Raw genomic sequence first — 6,216 nt, 5'->3', positions numbered from 1 at the left:
GTTGCAGACAAAAGATGGGTACCATAAAGCATAACGGACAGACGAGGGACGGACATCCCCATCACTATACACCCATGTTTATTATGCGTTAAAATTGACATATTGAAAGGTACTCTCTATGGTCTGTGACAAGAAAATTCATACAAGTACATGTATTTAGAAAACAAGTGGGGGTGTATTGCTCAAGATGGTTTTTGAATATCAAGTATTGACTTTAATTTCATATTTACCAGATAAACTATTATAACTGCCGTCCTGTTCCTCTCTTCTGCCAGCCACCGTCGCATGAAACCTCCGCACCTTCGCTGCAACTTAGATCTGGAGCGTCTCCGCTGATGAAGAATTTTTTTTTTGGATTAACTTTTGGAAATGCATGACGTGATTATCATAGAGAATAAATTTTAGAACTTTAACCCCTTTTTACATAATTATATATTTAATATTATAAAAGAATTTCCCCCAGTAGTATTTAATGATATTTTGATTTCAGACATTTTTTCGGGAGGGGGGGGGTATGTTAAAGTATTTTGAATGTGTTAAGTAAATATACCTATTAGAGCAAATGATTTCAGCCTGAATTGCAGCATTACAAGAATTCTCTGCGATATCCTCCATTCCATAACACATCCTATTTCTCTCTCCCGTTCTTTTAGAGTTTTGTGGTGAATAGAGGGAAGGTTAAGCTCTGCGAGGGTATTGTTAACCTGCTGTTCACCAATACCACCATGCAACATTGCTACAATATCAGAATAATCATCCCCCATGAACACCTGTCAAAGAAACTAATATTTTTCTTTCTTACCGGTATCTATTAAATAGTTGACAATTTTTTATAAATTTTTTTGATTTATTTATTATTATTTTATTCTTGTAAATACGTATTAAAAGTAAGTTTTAAATCTGTTGTAAACAGTACTATTAATACGCATTAAAGTCGTGTTGTTAAGGGGGGGTACCTGCAGCAAGCTTTGTGTTAACGTCAAAGCATCTAGCTTATTCGTAATGTGTCTCTTACCGGTAGGCACTGAATTCAAGTTGTTGCATTTAACACATTTTATGTACAGAATAGACGCCAATCCATACCAGGCGCGTAGCCAGCATGGAAATGAAGTGTACGCAGATAACGGTCGGGGGTCTGGGGTCTGGGGGCCGCCCTGAGGCCCCCAGTGGGTCCAGGGCAAAGCCCTGGTGGGGGCCCAGGGGGCGAAGCCCCCGGAAGCTCCTGGATTTTACGAAATTTTTCAGTCATTTTCTCGCAAAAGAAATCACAATAATATCACTTTTCTCGAGCAAACACTTAGCTCTCAGGTATACTGCTTCCATTGATACTTCGGGAAGAGAAGGATAATTTATCAAATTGATTTACGCATATTGTGGTATTGGAAAAAAGTTTCCAAGTGTATCAAGATAAAACAGAGTAGCAATTTCAATATCGTTACCATTGGAGTTTAAATATTTCAAAATATAAACGGGGGTGTTGTTGTCTTTTGATTAACTTCATATTTGATAGCTGAAATGATTCGAGAATGCTTAAATCATAATATAATTCTTTAAATTGGTATATAACATCAGTAAAAGAAGCTATATTATTATTTATTTTGTTCACCATACTAGTAATTTAAATTGTTTAACGACATTTATTCATTACCTCTACGGAAATTAAAAATCTTGGATAGTCGTCCAAAACCTTTGTAACTTTTTCTTTCGATCAAAGTCCCTTAGATCGCTTTCCTTATCAAATATTTGTCCGGATAATCATGATTACGCGGATTAACATTTTGGTTCAACATTTTTTTTTCCTCAAGAATGTTGAAAGATGTTTTTGGAATTGATTTTATAAAGGACTAAATTTGAATGTGCAGACATGCTGAAAAAAAATTGAATCCAAACAATAAGACGCAAAATAATTTGAAACATGGGTAGTGCCTCTTTTTTCCCGAATAAAATTCTCTCTTTGTTTTTTTCCTTCTTTTCTTTTATCACTCTTTCTTTCTTTCTTTCTTTTTTTTTTTTTGGAAAATGATGTGTACGCACTTGCGTACTTGCGTATAGGCAGCTACGCGCCTGCATACTTTCTCTCGTCAACACAAGCATCTAATCTTCAGCTGTCTTTGCAGAAAACGCACTCCTTCAACCCTTGAGCCAATACGCTTAGCTCTACTATTCTTCTCCCCTCGGCCCAGGAATCATTTTTGTCTTCTTGTTCATCTGTGCCTTTTTGCTCTTTCTTTCCATCATTTTCGGCAGTGTTTTCCTTTCGTTTTAAATTTTCCAAGCGATTTTGTTTTCGCACAGAAATAAATTTTCCTTTGAGCTTCATGGCACCGAGCCGTTTTTCATTTATGACGTTTACACATTTTAACCAGAAGTCTCTGTCGAGACTGAAGCTCTACTGGTTTGAACTTATAGCAAAGGAAGAGAAAAGTACATAAGCAGCTGGGATTTGAAACTTTACAACTGCAATAAAAAGAATAATGATCGTTGATAAAGTCTCTTTATGTATCTTAGTGTATTCTACTTGTGTGCCAAGTTATATTGAAATCAGACCAAAACTGTAGGAGGAGTAGCATTTTGAAACAATTTTACAGACATTTCTATTTTTAGTAACCACAGCAACACCGTTCATCAAAATTAAAATTCGATACACAGAATTATGTATCTTAGTGTATTCTACTTGTGTGCCAAGTTATATTGAAATCAGACCAAAACTGTAGGAGGAGTAGCATTTTAAAACAATTTTACAGATATTTCTATTTTTAGAAACCACAGCAACACCGTTCATCAAAATCAGAAACCGATAAACAGAATTATGTATCTTAGTGTAGTCTACTTGTGTGCCAAGTTATACTGAAATCAGACCAAAACTGTAGGAGGAGTAGCATTTTGAAAGAATTTCACAGAAAATTCTATTTTTAGTAACCACGGCAACACCGTTCATCGAAATCAAAAACCGATTCACAGAATTATGTATCTTAGTGTATTCTACTTGTGTGCCAAGTTATACTGAAATCAGACCAAAACTGTAGGAAGAGTAGCATTTTGAAAGAATTTCACAGAAATTTCTATTTTTAGTAACCACGGCAACACCGTTCATCGAAATCAAAAACCGATACACAGAATTATGTATCTTAGTGTATTCTACTTGTGTGCCAAGTTATACTGAAATCAGACCAAAACTGTAGGAGGAGTAGCATTTTGAAACAATTTCACAGAAATTTCTATTTTTGGTAACCATGGCAACACCGTTCATGGAAATCAAAAACCGATACACAGAATTATGTATCTTAGTGTAGTCTACTTGTGTGCCAAGTTATATTGAAATTAGACCAAAACTGTAGGAGGAGTAGCATTTTGAAAAATTGTTTACAGACAGACGGACAGACAGACGGACAGACGGACGGACGCCGGACGCATTACTATCGCATAAGCTCTTCTGGTCTCTGACCAGTAGAGCTAAAAATGACGTAGGCTTATAAAATTGGCGCCAAATCTTTTAATATACTTTGTTCGAATTTTTATTTTGTAAAAAAGAAATACTCAGTAATGTTTACCTCTAAATTAAAGCATAATTTAAGAGCAGAGCTAATACGTCCCTTAATAGCAGATTTAACGTAGGAGTTCATGTATAAGTTTCTCCTTTGGACAGATCACATCCGCTATCTACCCCTTTTCAAGACCGAGCAAACGACAAAAACGTAAACATTTCATTGTGAAATTGAAAGCCTAATAGTATGTAAGAAAAACCGGATATTACGATTATATTCATTATTTTTTAAAGAAAAAAAAGCCGGGATTAATCCTTTTTACATATTTCTTCGTCTAATAAAGTAATTGTGATCAGTTCGATTTCTAAGATTAATTTGGGTATAACAATGCTTTTTATAACATTAACATTATATCTCCTCCTACTTCAACTCAATAGAAATCACTTAATCTCTTATTTTCCAATATCTCTAATGTACTACATAAATTATATTCAACCTTAAGCTTTGAATTTCATCCCATAGAGAGAAATGTTTCTAATGGGAAATGAAATCCTGCTTAATGTACCCGATTAGTGAGGAAATTATAGCTAGATCAAAACTTTTTGGCGCTCACTTACCACCCTTAGTGTATGTTTCTTGGCAACATACTTGACAAAAATGCCAAATATAATTCCAGCATTACATTGGTACGATTGGTGCATATCAGCGTAATTAGCACATGGTAGAGGAATGTCGCTTCTAATGTGTAGAAAGATTTTTTAAAGATAAATTTCAAAAGAAATTAAATATTATCTGTGCGAAGATAACTTAGAATATACGGAAGGAACAAGAGGCCCACGGGCCTTATAGGTCACATGAGTATCATGTAACAACCTTTCTGACAAATGAATTTGGTTCATGTTTTAAACCAGAAGCCATAAAATTCACAATTTTTAAAAAAGGCACCATTGCTCATTTCAACTATACATGTAGCATGCTTTAAGTCTGATTACTTAATACCCAGAGGCAGAGTAGGGGAACAAAGAAAAAATGCATTTTCAATAATTAGTTGTAATCAGTGGTGCCCCGCCCCACAGGAACTGCGATTTTCAAACCATTCATGCATTATCACTATATATTATATAACTTTGTGAAATCCGATAATCTGATTGGTCAATACGAAGTACTTATTTTTTAATAACGACCGCTGAAAGCGAATAATGACTCGCACGAGCTGCCTCGTTTTCACTTTCGCTTCAATCAAAATATGGATTCCACGAAAGCTCGCAAGTTTGCGAGCTATAGCGAAGAGGACTTAAAGGAGATAGTAAATAACTCGGAATCAGATAATACTAAAAGATTAACAAGAATTTCAGTCAACGTATTTCGTGAATATTTACGTTCTAAAGAAATAAGTCCCGAATTCGAAGGCCTAGCGTGCGAGGAACTCGATAGTCTGCTGGGGAGATTTTATGTGGAACTCCGTAATAACAAAGGGGAAATGTACAAAAAAACCACTCTCTTATCATATCGTCAGGGTATACAGAGATTTCTGCAATCTATTCGTCCAGATGTTGACATTATCAAGGGACCTCTCTTCCGAGAGTCAAACAAGTTTTTCAAAGGTAAGACTCAAGATTTTCATAAATGGACTAACGGCTTCTATCACGAATTATCTAGTCAATGAGCTTACTGATTATTTTGGTATTTGTTTATGAAATGTATTTAGAGGATTGAGAATTTATTTATTTTCAAACAAAAAAAGGGATGACAATGGAATTGAAGAGGCAGGGGCAGGCTAACATAGACCACCATCCTCCTGTATCTGATGCTGACTTGATAAAAATGTATGACTACCTTTCAAGCTCTGACTCAGCCCAGGTGTTGCAACACAAGGTAAATTTTAAAATTGATAAAAGCAAATAGTCATATATTAGATAACATGTAACAAGCCTAAAGTTATTAATACTTTATTTTGATATTTGGTAGGTCTTTGTGGACATCATGATGCACTTTGGTAGAAGAGGCCGAGAAAATTTAAGAACTCTACGACGATCAGACTTTTCTGTTAGTACTGATGGAGAGGGATGTATGTATGTGGAGAAAATTCGAGATGAACAAACAAAGAATCATCAAGACGACAGCTGCAAAGCAGAAGGCAGAATGTATGAAATTAAAGGTATGTTCTAATACAGTACTATATAAGTTCACAAAAATAACAGTGTTTTCTTAAAAGTGTTAGAACATTGGGGAAAAAAATGTTAATGACTATTATTATTTTTCTTTTAAAGATAGTGACCGATGTCCTTTGAGGAGCTTTGTGAAACTTATCCGAAGATTGAACCCACTGTGCCCATTTTTATTTCAACAGCCGCGTGCAGCACCAAAAGATAACGTATACTTCAATAATGTAGTGTTGGGGCACAACAAGATTGGAAACATGATGAGTGCCATCAGTGAAGCAGCCTCCTTGTCAAGGCGATACACCAACCATTCCCTTCGAGCAACCACCGTCCACATTCTAGACGAAGCACGTGTGCCGAGTAGACATATCATGAGTGTCACAGGGCACAAATCGGAAAGTTCTTTAAAAACTTACTCGGGTCAAACAACCGAAAGTACAAAACGTTTAATGTCAGAAACTTTAAGTGCACGTTCAGGAGTCGTGTCATCAAATTCAAAGTCTAACGCATCATCCACCATTACCCAGGCTCAATTACCTACCAATGCAAATTTTGAAATTGGTTTCCCT

At 35.6% G+C, this 6,216-nt stretch overlaps 2 pseudogenes; one reads left to right on the top strand and one right to left on the bottom strand.

The window, feature by feature from the left end:
• Positions 1-201: 201 nt before the first annotated feature.
• Positions 202-2,320, bottom strand: LOC134256851 (uncharacterized; annotated as a pseudogene).
• A 2,283-nt stretch (positions 2,321-4,603) lies between these two features.
• LOC134256806 (uncharacterized) lies at positions 4,604-6,000 on the top strand (annotated as a pseudogene).
• The last annotated feature ends 216 nt before the right edge of the window (positions 6,001-6,216 follow it).

The sequence above is a fragment of the Saccostrea cucullata genome, unplaced genomic scaffold (genome assembly GCF_032062105.1).
Source record: "Saccostrea cucullata isolate Sc308-1 unplaced genomic scaffold, CSIRO_AGI_Scuc_v1 ctg8, whole genome shotgun sequence".
Lineage (NCBI taxonomy): Eukaryota > Metazoa > Mollusca > Bivalvia > Ostreida > Ostreidae > Saccostrea > Saccostrea cuccullata.
Note: the sequence above shows the minus strand (reverse complement) of the source record. Positions and strands in the feature narration are given on the sequence as shown.